This window comes from Nerophis lumbriciformis, linkage group LG05 (assembly GCF_033978685.3).
Source record: "Nerophis lumbriciformis linkage group LG05, RoL_Nlum_v2.1, whole genome shotgun sequence".
Classification (NCBI taxonomy): Eukaryota; Metazoa; Chordata; class Actinopteri; order Syngnathiformes; family Syngnathidae; genus Nerophis; species Nerophis lumbriciformis.
The window spans coordinates 18572555-18593660 of NC_084552.2; positions in this window are offsets into that span (position 1 = coordinate 18572555).

Below are 21106 nucleotides of genomic sequence, written 5' to 3' on the forward strand. Positions count from 1 at the left end.
TCCGGGAGGAACTCAGAGTAAAGCGCTGCTCCTCCACATTGAGAGGAGCCAGATGAGGTGGTTCGGGCATCTGCTCAGGATGCCACCCGAACGCCTCCCGAGGGAGGTGTTTAGGGCAAGTCCGACCGGCAGGAGGCCACGGGGAAGACCCAGGACACATTGGGAAGATTATGTCTCCCGGCTGGCCTGGGAACGCCTCAGGATCCCCCGAGAAGAGCTGGAAGAAGTGGCTGGGGAGAGGGAAGTCTGGGCTTCTCTGTTTAGGCTGCTGCCCCCGCAACCCGACCTCGGTTAAGCGGAAGAAAATGGATGGATTTAGTAACGACAACAAAAAATGCCCATCCATCCATTTTCTACCGCTTATTCCCTTTTGGGGTGGCAGGGAGCGCTGGAGCCTATCTCAGCTACAATCGGGCGGAAGGCGGGGTACTCCCCGGACAAGTCGCCACCTCATCGCAAAAAATGATTCTAGTAAAACTCACATGGATACAATTTTACAGGTATTTTTAGACATAATGCATGTTTGGTTTTGGAATTATGTTTATATAACTTTCATATGTATTATGACAGTTATACTGTCATCTTGAGTAAAACTAACTTGTGTCTTTACAAACATTACAAACTATGTTTTTCCAGTAAAACTCACAAAAATAATGTTTTCCAGGCATTATTAGACATTTTTCATGTGTGGTTTAGGAAATATGTTTAAATAACTGTCATATTGAATGTGGCAGTTACACTGTTATTATGTGTAAAACCAAATTTTTGTATTTGCAAACCTTACAAAAACAACTGATTATACTAAAACTCACATAGATTCAATATTACAGGCATTTTTAGACATTTCACACGTTTGAATACATTTTTATTGCTTTTTTCGTTAGGACAAGTCCGATCGGCAGGAGGCCACGGGGAAGACCCAGGACACATTGGGAAGACTATGTCTCAGGCTGGCCTGGGAACGCCTCAGGATCCCCCGAGAAGAGCTGTAAAAAGTGGCTGGGGAGAGGGAAGTCTGGGCTTCTCTGCTTAGGCTGCTGCCCCCGCAACCCGACCTCGGATAAGCGGAAGAAAATGGATGGATTTAGTATGACAGTTATACTGTCATATTGAGTAAAAAAACTATTTTTCATAGATTCAATATTACAGGCATCTTTAGATGGATTGCATGTTTGGTTTTGGAGATATGTTTATACAACTTTCATATTTAGTATGACAGTTATACTGTCATATTGAGTAAAAAAACAACAACTTGTGTCTGCAAACCTTACAAAAGATTATTATTCTAGTAAAACTAACAAAGATACATTTTTCCAAGCATTATTAGCATTTGTTGTTTTGGAGTTATAATGCTTGCGTTGAGAGGCGACGGGCTCGGGTGGCAATTCTTGTTGCCCCCTGGCTCACAGCCTGCACGTTGGAGTTCAACCCAGTGGACCAGTGGGTAGCTTTCCTCCGCCTTCGGGTGGGGGGACGGGTCCTGACTGTTGTTTGGCCTTACGCGCCAAACGGCAGCTCAGAGTACCCACCCTTTTTGGATTCACTCGAGGGAGTACTGGAAAGTGCTCCACCGGGTGATTCCCTCGTTCTACTGGGGGCCTTCAACGCTCATCTTGGCAACAACAGTGAAACCTGGAGAGGCGTGATTGGGAAGAATGGCCGCCCGGATCTGAAACCGAGTGGTGTTTTGTTATTGGACTTTTGTGCTCGTCACAGATTGTCAATAACAAACACCAAGTTCAAACATAAGGGTGTCCATATGTGCACGTGGCACCAGGACACCCTAGGCCGCAGTTCCATGATCGATTTTGTAGTTCTGTCATCGGATTTGCGGTCTCATGTTTTGGACACTCGGGTGAAGAGAGGGGCGGAGCTTTCTACCGATCACCACCTGGTGGTGAGTTGGCTGCGATGGTGGGGGAGGATGCCTGACAGACCTGGCAGACCCAAACGCATTGTGAGGGTTTGCTGGGAACGCCTCCGTTCTTGTCGAGCCGGCTGTGGCCCCAAGGAGTTTGGTGCCTGTCGTGGCGGTAATCCTAGAACCCGCTGGTGGACACCAGCAGTGAGGGATGCCGTCAAGCTGAAGAAAGAGCCTATCGGGTCCTTTTTGCTCATGGGACTCCAGAGGCAGCCGACAGGCCAAGCGAAGTGCGGCTTCAGCGGTCGCAGAGGCAAAAACTCGGACATGGGAGGAGTTTGGAGAAGCCATGGAAAACGACTTCCAGACGGCTTCGAAGCGATTCTGGACCACCATCCGCCGGCTCAAGGGGGGGGAGCAGTGCACTGTAACACCGTGTATGGTGAGGTTGGTGCGCTGCTGACCTCTACTGCAGCTGTTATTGATCGGTGGAGGGAATACTTCGAAGACCTCCTTAATCCCACCAACATGTCTTCCTATGAGGAAGCAGTGCCTGGGGAATCTGTGGTGGGCTCTCCTATTTCTGGGGCTGAGGATGCCAAAGTAGTTAAAAAGCTCCTCAATGGCAACGCCCTGGGGGTGGATGAGATCCGTCCGGAGTTCCTTAAGGCTCTGGATGCTGTGGGGCTGTCTTGGTTGACAAGACTCTGCAAAATCGCGTGGACATCGGGGGCGGTACTTCTGGATTGGGAGACCGGGGTGGTGGTTCCTCTCTTTAAGAAGTGGAACCAGAGGGTGTGTTTCAACTATCGTGAGATCACACTCCTCAGTCTTCCCGGTAAGGTCTATTCATGTGTACTGGAGAAGAGGCTACGCCGGATAGTCGAACCTCGGATTCAGGAGGAACAGTGTGGTTTACGTCCTGGTCGTGGAACTGCGGACCAGCTTTATACTCTCGGCAGGGTCCTTGAGGGTGCATGGGAGTTTGCCCAACCAGTCTACATGTGCTTTATGGACTTGGAGAAGGCATTCGACCATTTACCCCTGGAAGTCCTGTGGGGAGTGCTTAGAGAGTATGGGGTAACGGACTGTCTTATTGTGGCGGTTCGCTCCCTTTGCAAGAGTCAGAGCTTGGTCCGGCAATGCGGACCCGTTTCCAGTGAGGGTTGGACTCCACCAAGGCTGCCCTTTGTCACCGATTCTGTTCATAACCATTATGGACAGAATTCCTAGGCGCAGTCAGGGCGTTGAGGGGATCCGGTTTGGTGTCTGCAGGATTAGGTCTCTGCTATTTGCAGATGATGTGGTCCTGATGGCTTCATCTGGCCAAGATCTTCAGCCCTCACTGGATCGGTTCGCAGACGAGTTTGAAGTGACTGGGATGTGAATCAGCACCTCCAAGTCCGAGTCCATGGTTCTCGCCCGGAAAAGGGTGGAGATCTTGCCCCAAGTGGAGGAGTTCAAGGACCTCAGAGTCTTGTTCACGAGTGAGGGAAGAGTGGATCGTGAGATCGACAGGCGGAACGGTGCGGCGTCTTCAGTAATGCGGACGCTGTATTAATCCGCTGTGGTGAAGAAGGAGCTGAGCCGGATGGCAAAGCTCTCGATTTACCGGTCGATCTACGTTCCCATCCTCACCTATGGTCATGAGCTTTGTGTCATGGCCGAAAGGACAAAATCACGGGTACAAGCGGCCGAAATGAAATTCCTCCGCCGTGTGGCGGGGCTCTCCCTTAGAGATAGGGTGAGAAGCTCTGTCATCCGGGAGGAGCTCAAAGTAAAGCCATTGCTCCTCCATTTCGAGAGGAGCCAGATGAGGTGGTTCGGGCATCTGGTCAGGATGCCACCCGAACGCCTCCCTAGGGAGGTGTTTCGGGCACAACCGACCGGTAGGAGGCCCAGGAAGACCCAGGAAACGGCAGCCCCCGCGACCCGACCTCGGATAAGCAGAAGAAAATGGATGGCTGGATGGATGGAGTTATGTTTAAATAACTGTCATAAAGAGTAAAACCTCATTTTTGTATTTGTAAACCTTACCAAAACAACTGATTTTAGTAAAACTCACACAGATTCAATATTACAGGCATTTTTAGACATTTTGCTTATTTGGTGTAGGAATTATGATGGAATACATTGTTTTTGCTTATTTCGCATTATCTCAGGATTTTAAGAACTTTACTGTCATATAGAGGAAACCAAATACTTTTTGTGTTTGCAAGCCTTAAAAAAAGCATATGTTTTGAGTAAAACTCACAAGAATGCCTTATTTCAGGCATTATTAGCCATTTTTTATGTGTAGTTTAGGCATACTTGCCAATACTCCTGGATTTTCCAGGAGACTCCCGAAATTCAGCGCCTCTCCCGAAAACCTCTCGGGACAAATTTTCTCCCGAAAATCTCCCGAAATTCAGGCTGATCTGAGTGAGGACAGCCTGTATTCACGTCTGCTTTCCCACGATATAAACAGCATGCCTGCCCAATCACGTTATAACTGTAGAAAGATCGAGGGCGAGTTCTTGGTTTCTTATGTGGGTTTATTGTTAGGTAGTTTCATTAACGTCCTCCCAGCGCGGTAACAACACAAAACAACAGCAGTCACGTTTTCGTCTACCATAAAGCAGTTTGTCTGCCGTAAACAGCAATGTTGTGACACTCTTTAAACAGGGCAATACTGCCATCTACTGTACATGCATATGTGACAATAACATCCAGGGCTTTTAGAGAGTGCAGTGCACAACTGAGCACACAACAAGGAGACAAAGCAGAAGAACGCGGAAGATACAGCCATGGCGACGCCGACGACGAGTAAGATGAAGAAACACGCTTATAAGTTCCAAGCCGCAGCTGCGATTGGACTTGGATAGCCTCCGGGAAGAAGTAGTGGAATACCAAGTGCTTGGCAGTGAAGATCTTCCTCAGGAAGCAAAGATTGACCGGTTTTTGGCCATGCTCGGGAGGGATGGTAAATTCCAGACTCTCGTGCATTTGATGAAAGCACTTTTGTGCGTGCCACACAGCATTGCATCATCAGAGAGGGTGTTCAGCATGGTTATAAAAATAGTGACAGAGAATAGAACAAGGATGGACAATTCAACCCTTACCTCAACAATGAGTAGATGAGTGTTATGTGTGTGTATATGTGTAAATAAATGAAAACTGAAATTCAAGTATTTATTTTATATATATATATATATATATATATATATATATATATATATATATATATATATATGTATATGTATGTGTGGGGAAAAAAATCACAAGACTACTTCATCTCTACAGGCCTGTTTCATGAGGGGTTCCCTCAATCATCAGGAGATATAAGACATATATATATATATATATATATATATATATATATATATATATATATATATATATATATATATATATATATATATATATATATATATATATATATGTCTTATATCTCCTGATGATTGAGGGAACCCCTCATGAAACAGGCCTGTAGAGATGAAGTAGTCTTGTGATTTTTTTCCCCACACATACATATATATATATATATATATATATATATATATATATATATATATATATATATATATATATATATATATATATATATATATATATATATATATATATATATATATATACATATACATAAATATATATATATATGTATATATATATATATATATATATATATATATATATATATATATATATATATATGTCTTGTATCTCCTGATGATTGAGGGAACCCCTCATGAAACAGGCCTGTAGAGATGAAGTAGTCTTGTGATTTTTTACCCCACACATACATATATATATATATATATATATATATATATATATATATATATATATATATATATATATATATATATATATATACATATAGCTAGAATTCACTGAAAGTCAAGTTTTTCTTATATATGTGTGTATATATATATATATATATATATATATATATATATATATATATATATATATATATATATATATATATATATATATATATATATATATATATATATATATATATATATATATATATATATATATATATATATATATATATATATATATATATATGAAATACTTGACTTGGTGAATTCTAGCTCTAAATATACTCCTCCCCTCTTAACCACACCCCCAACCACGCCCCTACCCCACCCCTGACCGCGCCTTCCCCACCCCCACCTCTTGAAATCGGAGGTCTCAATGTTAGCAAGTATGAGTTTAGGAGTTATGTTTAAATAACTATCATAGTGTGTGTGGCAGTTACACTGTCATATTGAGTAAAAAAACCTAACTTGTGTCTTTGCAAACCTCACAACAGAAAATGTTTCTAATAAAAATCACAAAGATACATTTCTTCACGCATTATTAGATATTTTTCATCTGTGGTTTAGGAGTTATGTTTAAATAACTGTCATATTGAGTGTGGCAGTTATACTGTCATTATGTCTAAAACCTAATTTTGTATTTGCAAACCTTATAAAAACAACTGATTCTAGTAAAACATAGATTCAATTTTGCAGGCATTTTTAGACATTTTACATGTTTGGTTTAGGAGTTGTGTTTGAATACATTTTTTATTGCTATTTTCGTTAGGCAAGGCCGACCGGCAGGAGGCCACGGGGAAGACCCAGGACACATTGGGAAGTCTATCATTCAAGTACCTTGGGGTGTGGGGTGGACAATAAGCTGGACTAGACTGTTAACACAGACCACTTGTACAGGAAAGGACAGAACTGTACTTCCTGAGGCGGCTGTCCTTTGTCCCACACGCCATTAGACTGTACAACTCTTCTCTGGGGGGAGGGGGGCTACTAGGATGACGGGGGATGCAAATCAATAAGAGTGCAATATTTTTTCAAAACATGGTCACTACTGCCTAGTTTCTCTTGTTATATTCTTATTTTACTGTTATATTTTTATTCTCATTGTTGCTTTTTATTTTTATTCTATTGTAATATGTTTCTATTTTGTTTCAATTTATACCCCCATTATTTACTTTTCACTTTTTACAATTTTGTACACTACTGCTGGAATTTAAATTTTCCTGAGGGAACTCTCCTAAAGGAATCAATAAAGTACTATCTATCTATCTATCTATCTATCTATTTATGTCTCCTGGCTGGCCTGAAAATGCCTCGGGATCCCCCGAGAAGAGCTGGACGAAGTGGCTGGGGAGAGGAAAGTCTTGGCTTCTCTGCTTAGCCTGCTGCCCCCGCAACCTGACCTCGGATAAGCAGGAAGAAAATGGATGGATTTAGTATGACAGTTATACTGTCATATTAAGTAAAAAACTAACTTGTGTCTTTGCAAACATTACAAAATATATTTTTTCTAGTAAAACTCACAAAGATACATAACTAAAGGCATTATTAGCCATTTTGCATGTGTGGTTTAGGACTTATGTTTAAATAACCGTCAGATTGAGTGTGACAGTATACTGTCATAGTGAGTAAAACCCATATTTTGTAATTGCAAACCTTATGAAAACAAATGATTCTACTAATACTCACATGGATACAATATTACAGGCATTTTTAGACATAATGCATGTTTGGTTTTGGAGTAATGTTTATATAACTTTCATATTTAGTATGACAATAATACTGTCATATTTAATTAAAAAAACTAACTTGTATCTGTACAAACCTTAAAAAATATTTTTTTTCCCCAGTAAAACTCACAAAGAGACATTTCTCCAGGCATTATTATTCATTGTGCACATGTGGTTTAGGAGTTATGTTTAAATAAATGTCAAATTGAATGTGGCAGTTATACTGTTATTATGAGTAAAACCTAATTTTTGTAAATGTTAACCATACCACAATACCTGATTCTGGTAAAACTCACATAGATTCAATATTACAGGCATTTTTAGACATTTTACATGTTTGGTTTAGAGTTGTGTTTGAATACATTTTTATTGCTTTTTTCATTAGGGCAAGTCCGACGGGCAGGAGGCCGCGGGGAAGACCCAGGACACATTGTGAGTGAAAGCTATTTTTTGTAATTGTAAACCTTACCAAAATACCTGATTCTGGTAAAACTCACATAGATTCAATATTACATGCATTTTTAGACGGATTGCATGTTTGGTTTTGGAGTTATGATTATACACCTTTCATATTTAGTATGACAGTTATACTGTATATGACGATTGAGTAAAAAAAAACCTAACTTGTGTCTTTGCAAACCTTACAAAAGATCGTAATTCTAGTAAAGACTTAGACTTAGACTTAGACTTTCTTTTTATTGTCATTCAAATTTGAACTTTACCGCACAGATAAGAACGAAATGTCGTAGTGCAGGATAAAAAAGCAATAAGGTGCATATTTCGATAAATAAATATATAAATACTATATATATATATATATATATATATATATATATATAATAAATAAATATATATAAATATATATAAATAGATAAATAGATTACTGTGCAGATAAATATATTGCACTTTTTCCACATGCGCCCACGTTTATGGGTGTATGTTATATTGTTTTTTTTTCATTCCAGCGAGTTAATTCATTTTGAGGGGAGTTGAGGAGATAATTTAATTATGATGCGTTCAAGAGTCTTACGGCCTGAGGGAAGAAGCTGTTACAGAAGCTGGAGGTTCTGCTTCGGAGGCTGCGGAACCTCTTTCTAGAGTCCAGCAGTGAAAACTGTCCTTGGTGGGGGTGGGAGGAGTCTTTGCAAATTTTCTGAGCCCTGGTCAGGCAGCACTTTTTGCGATCTCCTGGATAGGAGGAAGAGGAGTCCTGATGATCTTTTCCGCCGTCCTCACCACTCTCTGGAGATACTTCCAGTCTGAGGCACTGCAGGCTCCAGTCCAGACAGAGATGCTGTTGGTCAGCAGGCTCGCTATAACAAAGATACATCTCTCCAAGCATTATTAGCTATTTTGCAATTGTTGTTTAGGAGTTATGTTCAAATAACTGTCATAGTGAGTAAAACCTAAATTTTGTATTTGCAAACCTTTCAAAAACAACTGATTCTAGTCAAACTCACACAGATACAATATTGCAGGCATTTTTAGACATAATGCATGTTTGGTTTTGGAGTTATGTTTCTATAACTTTCATATGTATGACAGCTATACTGTTATATTTATTAAAAAAACACTAACTTGTGTCTTTACAAACCTTACAAAATATTGTTTTCCCAGTAAAACTCACAAAGATACATTTCAACAGTCATTATTAGCCATTTTGCATGTGTGGTTTAGAAGTTATGTTTAAATAACTGTCATATGGAGTGTGACCGTAAAGTCATAGTGAGTAAAACAAACTAACTTGTGTCTTTGCAAACTTTACAAAATATAATCATTCTAGTAAAACAAACAAAGATACATTTCTCCAAGCATTATTAGCCATTTTGCATTTGTTGGTTAGGAGTTATGTTTAAATAACTGTCAAAGTAAATAAAACCTAATTTTGGTATTTGAAAACCTTACAAAAACAACTGATTCTAGTAAAACTCACACAGATACAATATTACAGGCATTTTTAGACATAATACATGTTTGGTTTTGGAGTAATGTTTGGCGCAGTGGAAGAATGGCCGTGCGCGACCCGAGGGTCCCTGGTTGAATCCCCACCTAGTGCCAACCTCGTCATGTCCGTTGTGTCCTGAGCAAGACACTTCACCCTTGCTCCTATTGGGTGCTGGTTAGTGCCTTGCATGGCAGCTCCCTCCATCAGTGTGTGAATGTGTGTGTGAATGGGTAAATGTGGAAGTAGTGTCAAAGCGCTTTGAGTACCTTGAAGGTAGAAAAGCGCTATAAAAGTACAACCCATTTATTTATTTATTTATATATAGTAAGACAGCTATACTGTTATATTGAGTAAAAAAAAACTAACTTGTGTCTTTACAAACCTTACACAATATATTTTTTCTAGTAAAACTCACAAAGAGACATTTCCCCAGGTATTATTAGCCATTGTGCATGTGTGGTTTAGGAGTTATGTTTAAATAAATGTCAAATTGAATGTGGCAGGTATACTGTCATGAGTAAAACCACATTTTTGTAATTGTAAACCTTACCAAAATACCTGATTCTGGTAAAACTCACAGAGATTCAATATTACATGCATTTTTAGACGGATTGCTTGTTTGGTTTTGGAGTTATGTTTTTACAACTTTCATATTTAGTATGACAGTTATACTGTCATATTGAGTAAAAAAAAAAAAACAACTAACTTGCGTCTTTGCAAACCTTACAAAAGATCATTATTCTGGTAAAGACTTAGACTTTCTTTTTATTGTCATTCAAATTTGAACTTTACAGCACAGATAACACAATTTCGTTACATAAGCTCATGGTAGTGCAGGATAAAAAAGCAATAAGGTGCATATATGAATGAATATAAATAATAAATAAATATATATATAAAATAAATAAATATACTTCAATATATATAAATAAATAAAAAGATTACTGTGCAGATAAATATATTGCACTTTTTCCACATGCGCCCACGTTTATGGGTGTATGTTATATTGTTTTTTTTTTTTATTCCAGCGAGTTAATCCATTTTGAGAAGAGTTGAGGGGATAATTTAATCATAATTGGTTCAAGAGTCTTACGGCCTGAGGGAAGAAGCTGGAGGTTCTGCTTCGGAGGCTGCGGAACCTCTTTCTAGAGTCCAGCAGTGAAAACAGTCCTTGGTGGGGGTGGGAGGAGTCTTTGCAAATTTTCTGAGCCCTGGTCAGGCAGCACTTTTTGCGATCTCCTGGATAGGGGGAAGAGGATTCCTGAAGATCTTTTCCGCCGTCCTCACCACTCTCTGGAGAGACTTCTGAGGCACTGCAGGCTCCAGTCCAGACAGAGATGCTGTTGGTCAGCAGGCTCTCAATAACAAAGATACAGTTCTCCAAGCATTATTAGCTATTTGCATTTGTGGTTTAGGATTTATGTTTAAATAACTGTCATAGTGAGTAAAACCTAAATTTTGTATTTGCAAACCTTACAAAAACAATTGATTCTAGTAAAACTCACAGATACAATATCACAGTCATTTTTAGACATAATGCATGTTTGGTTTTGGAGTTGTGTTTATATAACTTTCATATTTAGTATTACAGTAATACTGTCATATTGAGTAAAAAAAAAAACAACTAACTTGCGTCTTTACAAACCTTACAAAATATTTTTCCCAGTAAAACTCAAAGATACATTTCTACAGGCATTATTAGCCATTTTGCATGTGCAGTTTAGGATTTGTGTTTAAATAACTGTCATATTGAGTGTGACAGTAAAGTCATAGTGAGTAAAACAAACTAACTTGTGTCTTTGCAATGCTTACAAAAGAAAATGTTACTAGTAAAACTCACAAAAGATACATTTCTTCATGCATTATTAGAAAATGTTCATGTGTAGTTTAGGAGTTATGTTTTAATAACTGTCAAATTGAGTGTGGCAGTTATACTGTCATTAAGTGTTAAGCCTAATTTTTGTATTTGCAAACCTTACAAAAACAACGGATTCTAGTAAAACTCACATAGATTCAATATTGCAGGCATTTTAGACATTTCACATGTTTGGTTTAGGAGTTGTGTTTGAATACATTTTAATTGCTTTTTTCGTTAGGGCAAGTCCGACCGGCAGGAGGCCACGGGGAAGCCCCAGGACACATTGGGAAGACTATGTCAGCCGGCTGGCCTGGGAACGCTTCGGGATCTCCCGACAAGAGCTGGACGAAGTGGCTGGGGAGAGGGAAGTCTGGGCTTCTCTGCTTAGGCTGCTGCCCCCGCAACCCGACCTCGGATAAGCGGAAGAAAATGGATACATTTAGTATGACAGTTATACTATTATATAAAAAAAAACTAACTTGTGTCTTTAAAAACCTTACAAATTATATGTTTTCTAGTAAAACTCACAAAGATACATCTCCAGGCATTATAAGCCATTTTGCATGTGGTTTAAGGGTTATGTTTAAATAACTGCCATATTGAATGTGGCAGTTATACTGTCATTATGAGTAAAACCTAATTTTTGTAATTGTAAACCTTACCAAAATACCTGATTCTGGTAAAACTCACATAGATTCAATATTACAGGCATTTTTAGACGGATTGCATGTGTAGTTTTGAAATTATGTTTATACAACTTTCTTATTTAGTATGAAAGTGATACTATCATATTGAGTAAAAAAAACTAACTTGTGTCTTTGCAAACCTTACAAAAGAACATTTTAGTAAAACTCACAAAGATACATTTCTTCATGCATTATTAGAAAATGTTCATGTGTAGTTTTGAAGTTATGTTTATATAACTTTCATATATAGTATGACAGTTATACTGTTATATTGAGTAAAAAAAACTAACTTGTGTCTTTACAAACCTTACAAAATATTGTTTCCCAGTAAAACTCACAAAGATACATTTCTACAGGCATTATTAGCCATTTTGTATGTGTGGTTTAGGAGTTATGTTTAAATAACTGAAATTGAGTGTGACAGTATACTGTCAAAGTGAGTTAAAAAAAAACTAACTCGTGTCTTTGCAAACCTTACAAAAGAAAATGTTACTAGTAAAACTCACAAAGATACATTTCTTCATGCATTATTAGAAAATGGTCATGTGTAGTTTAGAGTTATGTTTAAATAACTGTCATTTTGAGTGTGGTAGTATAACTGCCACACATATTGAGTTATAAAGTTAAGTGTAAAACCTAATTTTTGTATTTGCAAACCTTACAAAAACAACTGATTCTTGTAAAACTCACATAGATTCAATATTAAAGGCATTTTAGACATTTTACATGTTTTGTTTAGGAGTTGTGTTTGAATACATTAGTATTGCTTTTTTCGTTAAGGCAAGTCCAAACGGCAGGAGGCCACTGGGAAGACACAGGACACATTGGGAAGATTATATCAGCTGGCTGGCCTGGGAACGCCTCGGGATTCCCCGAGAAGAGCTGGACGAAGTAGCTGGGGATAGGGAAGTCTGGGCTTCTCTGCTTAGGCTGCAGCCCCCGCAACACGACCTCGGATAAGCAGAAGAAAATGGATGGATTTAGTATGACAGTTATACTATCATATTGAGTTAAAAAAAAACTAGCTTTTGTTTTTGTAAACATTCAAAATATATTTTTTCTAGTAAAACTCACAAAGATACATGGAGTTTAAATAACTGTCATAGTAAGTAAAACCTATTTTTTGTTTTTGAAAACCTTACAAAAACAACTGATTCTAGTAAAACTCACATGGATTCAATATTACAAGCATTTTAATGCATGTAATATTTACAAACATGCAAACATTTTGCATGTTTGGTTTAGAAATTATGATGGAACACATTTTTATTGCTTTTTTCGCATTATTTCAGGATTTTAAGAATATTACTGTCACATTGAGTAAAAACTACTTTCTGTGTTTGCAAGGATTAAAAAAAGCCTATTTTTCGAGTAAAACTCCTAAGGATGCATTATTTGAGGCAACATTAGCCATTTAGCATTTGTAGTTTAGGAGTTATGTTTAAATAACTGTCATATTAAATGTAACAGTATACTCTCATATAGAGTAAAACCTAATTTTTGTATTTGCAAACCTTACAAAAACAACTGATTCTAGTAAAACTCACATGCATTCAATATTACAGTTATTTTTAGACATTTTGCCTGTTTGGTTTAGGAATTATGTTGGAATACATTATTATTGCTTTTTTCGCATTATCTCAGGATTTTAAGAACATTACTGTCATATTGAGTAAAAAACTACTTTTTGTGTTTGCAAGCCTTAAAAAAGCATATGTTTCGAGTAAAACTCACAATAATGCATTATTTCAGGCAATATTGGCTAATTTTTATGTGTAGTTTAGGAGTTATGTTTATTTACTGTCATATTGAGTGTACATTGTCATGGTGGAAAAAAACCCTAATTTTTTTATTTGCAAAAATTTCAAACACAACCGATTCTAGTAAAACTCACATTACAGGCATTTTCACACATTTTGCATGTTTGATTTAGGAAATATGATTGAATATATTTTCATTGCTTTTTTCGCATTATCTCAGGATTTTAGGAATATTACTGTCATATTGAGTAAAAAACTACTTTTTGTGTTTGCAAGATTTGAAAAAGCATACGTTTCGAGTAAAACTCCGTAGAAATATTATTTGAGGCATCATTAGCCATTTTGCATGTGTAGTTAGGAGTTATTTTTAAATAACTGTCATATTGAGTGTGACAGTATACTGTCATAGTGAGTAAAAGTTAATTTTTGTATTTGCAAACCTTATAAAAACAACTGATTCTAGTAAAACTCAAATGGATTTAATATTACAGGCATTTTTAGACATTTTGCATTGTTGGTTCAGGAATTATGTTGGAAAACATTTTTATTGCTTTTTTCGCATTATCTCAGGATTTTAAGAACATTACTGTCATATTGAGTAAAAAACTACTTTTTGTGTTTGCAAGCCTTAAAAAAGCATATGTTTCGAGTAAAACTCACAATAATGCATTATTTTAGGCAATATTAGCTCATTTTTATGTGTAGTTTAGGAGTAATGTTTATTTACTGTTATATTGAGTGTACTTGTCATGGTGAAAAAAACCTAATTTTTTTATTTGCAAAAATTTCAAACATAACCGATTCTAGTGAAACTCACATGGATTCAATATTACTGGCATTTTTACAAATTTTGCATGTTTAGTTTAGAAATTATGATTGAATACATTTTTATTGCTTTTTTCGCATTATCTCAGGATTTTAAGAACATTACTGTCATATTGAGTAAAAAAAATACTTTTTGTGTTTGCAAGCCTTAAGAAAGCATATGTTTAGAGGAAAACTCCCAAGGATCCAATATTTTAAACAATATTAGCCATTTTGCATGAGTAGTTTAGGAGTTATGATTACAAAACTGTCATATTGAGTGTGACAGTTTACTTTCATAAAAAGTAAAACCAAATTTTTGTTTTTGCAAACCTTACTAAAACAACTGATTCTAGTAAAACTCACATGGATTCAATAATACAGGCATTTTTACACATTTTGCATGTTTAAGTTAGAAATTATGATTGAATACATTTTTATTGCTTTTTTTGCATTATCTCAGGATTTAAAGAACATTACTGTCATATTGAGTAAAAAATACGTTCTGTGTTTGCAAACCTTAAGAAAGCATATGTTTCGAGGAAAACTCCCAAGGATCCATTATTTCAAACATTATTAGCCATTTTGCATGAGTAGTTTAGGAGTTATGATTAAAAAATTGTCATATTGAGTGTGACAGTTTACTTTCATAAAGAGTAAATCCTAATTTTTGTTTTTGCAAACCTTACTAAAACAACTGATTCTAGTAAAACTCACATGGATATAATATTACAGGCATTTTTTGACATTTTGCATTGTTGGTTTAGGAATGATGTTGGAATACATTTTTATTGCTTTTTTCGCATTATCTCAGAATTTTAAGAACATTACTGTCATATTGAATAAAAACTACTTTTTGTGTTTGCAAGCCTTAAAAAAAGCATATGTTTCGAGTAAAACTCACAAGAATGCATTATTTTAGGCAACATTAGCTAATTTTTAAGTGTAGTTTAGGAGTTATGTTTAATTTACTGTCATATTGAGTGTTCATTGTCATGGTGAAAAAACCTAATTTTTGTATTTGCAAAAATTCCAAACACAACCTAATCTAGTAAAACTCACATGGATTCAATATTACAGGCATTTTTACAAATTTTGCATGTTTGATTTAGGAAATATGATTGAATATATTTTCATTGCTTTTTTTTGCATTATCTCAGTATTTTAGGAATATTACTGTCATATTGAGTAAAAAACTACTTTTTGTGTTTGCAAGATTTGAAAAAGCATATGTTTCGAGTAAAACTCCGTAGAATGCATTATTTGAGGCATCATTAGACATTTTGCATGTGTAGTTTAGGAGTTATGATTAAATAAATGTCATATTGAGTGTGACAGTTTACTTTCATAAAGAGTAAAACCTAATTTTTGTTTTTGCAAACCTTACTAAAACAACTGATTCTAGTTAACCTCACATAGATTCAATAATACAGGCATTTTTACACATTTTGCATGTTTAGTTTAGAAATTATGATTGAATACATTTGTATTGCTTTTTTTCGCATTATCTCAGGATTTTAAGAACATTACTGTCATATTGAGTAAAAAAAATACTTTTTGTGTTTGCAAGCCTTAAGAAAGCATATGTTTCGAGGAAAACTCCCAAGGATCCATTATTTCAAACATTAATAGCTATTTTGCATGAGTAGTTTAGGAGTTATGATTAAAAAACTGTCATATTGAGTGTGACAGTTTACTTTCATAAAGAGAAAAACCTAATTTTTGTTTTTGCAAACTTTACTAAAACAACTGATTCTAGTTAACCTCACATGGATTCAATAATACAGGCATTTTTACACATTTTGCATGTTTAGTTTAGAAATTATGATTGAATACATTTTTATTGCTTTTTTCGCATTATCTCAGGATTTTAAAAACATTACTGTCATATTGAGTAAAAAAAAACTTTTTGTGTTTGCGAGCCTTAATAAAGCATATGTTTCGAAGAAAACTCCCAAGGATCCATTAGTTCAAACATTATTAGCCATTTTGCATGAGTAGTTTAGGAGTTATGATTAAAAAATTGTCATATTGAGTGTGACAGTTAAGATTCATAAAGAGTAAAACCAAATTTTTGTTTTTGCAAACCTTACTAAAACAACTGATTCTAGTAAAACTCACATGGATTAGATAATACAGGCATTTTTACACATTTTGAATGTTTGGTTTAGAAATCATGATTGAATACATTTTTTTTGCTTTTTTCGCATTATCTCAGGAATTTAAAAACATTACTGTCATATTGAGTAAAAAAATACTTTTTGTGTTTGCAAGCCTTAAGAAAGCATATGTTTCGAGGAAAACTCCCAAGGATCCATTAGTTCAAACATTATTAGCCATTTTGCATGAGTAGTTTAGGAGTTATGATTAAAAAATTGTCATATTGAGTGTGACAGTTAAGTTTCATAAAGAGTAAAACCAAATTTTTGTTTTTGCAAACCTTACTAAAACAACTGATTCTAGTAAAACTCACATGGATTTAATATTACAGGCATTTTTAGACATTTTGCAATGTTGGTTTAGGAATTATGTTGGAATACATTTTTATTGCTTTTTTCGCATTATCTCAGAAATTTAAGAACATTACTGTCATATTGAGTAAAAACTACTTTTTGTGTTTGCAAGCCTTAGAAAAAGCATATGTTTTGAGGAAAACTCATAAGAATGCATTATTTCAGGCAATATTAGCTCATTTTTAAGTGTAGTTTAAGAGTTATGTTTAATTTATTGTCATATTGAGTGTACATTGTCATGGTGAAAAAAACATAATTTTTTATTTGCAAAAATTTCAAACACAACCTAATCTAGTAAAACTCACATGGATTCAATATTACAGGCATTATTACACATTTTGCATGTTTGATTTAGGAAATATGATTGAATACATTTTCATTGCTTTTTTCGCATTATCTCAGGATTTTAGGAATATTACTGTCATATTGAGTAAAAAACTACTTTTTGTGTTTGCAAGATTTGAAAAAGCATATGTTTCGAGTAAAACTCCGTAGAATGCATTATTTGAGGCATCATTAGACATTTTGCATGTGTAGTTTAGGTGTTATGATTAAATAAATGTCATATTGAGTGTGACAGTTTACTTTCATAAAGAGTAAAACCTAAATTTTGTTTTTGCAAACCTTACTAAAACAACTGATTCTAGTAAAACTCACATGGATTCAATATTACAGGCATTTTTACACATTTTGCATGTTTAGTTTAGAAATTATGATTGAATACATTTTTATTGCTTTTTTCGCATTACTCGGGATTTTAAGAACATTACTGTCATATTGAGTTAAAAAATACTTTTTGTGTTTGCAAGCCTTAAAAAAAAAAGCACATGTTTCGAGGAAAACTCCCAAGGATCCATTATTTCAAACATTATTAGCCATTTTGCATTAATAGTTTAGGAGTTATGATTAAAAAACTGTCATATTGAGTGTGACAGTTTACTTTCCTAAAGAGTAAAACGTAATTTTTGTTTTTGCAAACCTTACTAAAACAACTGATTCTAGTAAAACTCACATGGATATAATATTACAGAAATTTTTAGACATTTCGCATTGTTGGTTTAGGAATTATGTTGGATTACATTTATTGCTTTTTTCGCATTATCTCAGAATTTTAAGAACATTACTGTCATATTGAGTAAAAAACTACTTTTTGTGTTTGCAAGCTTTAAAAAAGCATATGTTTCGAGTAAAACTCACAAGAATGCATTATTTTAGGCAATATTAGCATATTGTTATGTGTAGTTTAGGAGTTATGTTTAATTTACTGTCATATTGAGTGTACATTGTCATGGTGAAAAAAACCTAATTTTTCTAATTGCAAACCTTTCAAACACAACTGATTCTAGTAAAACATACATTCATTCAATATTACAGGCATTTCTACACATTTTTCATGTTTGGTTTAGGAATTATAATGGAATACATTTTTTTTTTTTGCTTTTTTCGTATTATCTCAGGATTTTAAGAACATTACTGTCATATTGAGTAAAAAACTACTTTTTGTGTTTGCAAGATTTAAAAACGCATATGTTTCGAGGAAAACTCCTAAGGATGCATTATTTCAGGCATCAATCGCCATTTTGCTTGTGTGGATTAGGAGTTTTTAAATAACTGTCATATTGCGTGTGGCAGTTATACTGTCATTATGAGTAAAACCTAATTTTTGTATTTTTAAACCTTAAAACCTCCTGATTCTAGTAAAATTCACAAAGATACAATATTACAGGCATTTTTAGACATAATGCAGGTTTGGTTTTGGAGTTAGGTTTATAACTTTTCATATTTAGCATGACAGTTATACTGTCATATTAAGTAAAAAAAAAAAAAAGACGTGTCTTTGCAAACCTTACAAAATATTTTTTTCCAGTAAAACTCACAAAGATACATTTCTCTTATTAGCCATTTTGGAATTTCTCCTCTATGAGCTGCCACCTTACCGTGGTAGAGGAGTTTGCGTGTCCCAATGATCCTAGGAGCTATGTTGTCCGGGGGTTTTTATGCCCCCTGGTTGGGTCTCCCAAGGCAAACTGGTCCTAGGTGAGGGATCAGACAAAGAGCAGCTCGAAGACCTCGATGAAGAACACAAACCAAGGACCCAGATTTCCCTCGCCCGGACGCGGGTCACCGGGGCCCCCCTCTGGAGCCAGGCCCGGAGGTGGGGCACGATGGCGAGCGCCTGGTGGCCGGGCCTGTCCCCATGGGGCCCGGCCGGGCACAGCCCGAAGAGGCAACGTGGGTCCCCCCTCCAATGGGCTCACCACCCATAGCAGGGGCCATAGAGGTCGGGTGCAGTGTGAGCTGGGCGGCAGCCGAGGGCAGGGCACTTGGCGGTCCGATCCTCGGCTACATAAGCTGGCTCTTGGGACGTGGAACGTCACTTCGCTGGGGGGGAAGGAGCCTGAGCTAGTGCGTGAGGTGGAGAAGTTCCGGCTAGATATAGTCGGACTCACTTCGACGCACAGCAAGGGCTCTGGAACCACTTCTCTTGAGAGGGGATGGACTCTCTTCCACTCTGGCGTTGCCGGCAGTGAGAGGCGACGGGCTGGGGTGGCAGTTCTTGTTGCCCCTCGGCTCAAAGCCTGCACGTTGGAGTTCAACCCGGTGGACGAGAGGGTAGCTTCCCTCCGCCTGTGTCATCGGATTTGCGGCCTCATGTTTTGGACACCATGGGTGAAGAGAGGGGCGGAGCTTTCTACCAATCACCACCTGGTGGTGAGTTGGCTGCGATGGTGGGGGAGGATGCCGGACAGACCTGGCAGGCCCAAACGCATTGTGAAGGTTTGCTGGGAACGCCTGGCAGAGTCTCCTGTCAGAGAGAGTTTCAATTCCCACCTCCGGAAGAACTTTGAACATGTCACGAGGGAGGTGCTGGACATTGAGTCCGAGTGGACAATGTTCCAGATCTCTATTGTCGAGGCGGCCGATTGGAGCTGTGGCCGCAAAGTGGTTGGTGCCTGTCGTGGCGGTAATCCTAGAACCCGTTGGTGGACGCCGGCGGTAAGGGATGCCGTCAGGCTGAAGAAGGAGTCCTATCGGGTTCTTTTGGCTCATGGGACTCCTGAGGCAGCAGACAGGTACCGACAGGCCAAGCGGTGTGCGGCTTCAGCGGTCGCGGAGGCAAAAACTCCGACATGGGAGGAGTTTGGGGAGGCCATGGAAAAAGACTTCCGGACGGCTTCGAAGCAATTCTGGACCACCATCCGCCGCCTCAGGAAGGGGAAGCAGTGCAGTGTCAACACCGTGTATGGTGGGGATGGTGCTCTGCTGACCTCGACTGCGGATGTTGTGGATCGGTGGAGGGAATACTTCGAAGACCTCCTCAATCCTACCAGCACGTCTTCCTATAAGGAAGCAGGGCCTGGGGAATCTGTGGTGGGCTCTCCTATTTCTGGGGCTGAGGTTGCCGAGGTAGTTAAAAAGCTCCTCGGTGGCAAGGCCCCGGGGGTGGATGAGATCCGCCCAGAGTTCCTTAAGGCTCTGGATGTTGTGGGGCTGTCTTGTTGACAAGACTCTGCAACATCGCGTGGACATCGGGGGCGGTACCTCTGGATTGGCAGACCGGGGCGGTGGTTCCTCTCTTTAAGAAGGGGAACCGGAGGGTGTGTTCCAACTATCGTGGGATCACACTCCTCAGCCTTCCCGGTAAGGTCTATTCAGGTGTACTGGAGAGGAGGCTACGCCGGATAGTCGAACCTCAGATTCAGGAGGAACAGTGTGGTTTTTGTCCTGGTCGTGGAACTGTGGACCAGCTCTATACTCTCGGCAGGGTCCTTGAGGGTGCATGGGAGTTTGCCCAACCAGTCTACATGTGCTTTGTGGACTTGGAGAAGGCATTCAACCGTGTACCCGGGAAGTCCTGTGGGGAGTGCTCAGAGAGTATGGGGTAACGGACTGTCTTATTGTGGCAGTTCGCTCCCTGTTAATCAGTGTCAGAGCTTGGTCCGCATTGCCGGCAGTAAGTCGGACACGTTTCCAGTGAGGGTTGGACTCCGCCAAGGCTGCCCTTTGTCACCGATTCTGTTCATAACCTTTATGGACAGAATTCCTAGGCACAGTCAGGGCGTTGAGGGGATCTGGTTTGGTGGCTGCAGGATTAGGTCACTGCTATTTGCAGATGATGTGGTCCTGATGGCTTCCTCC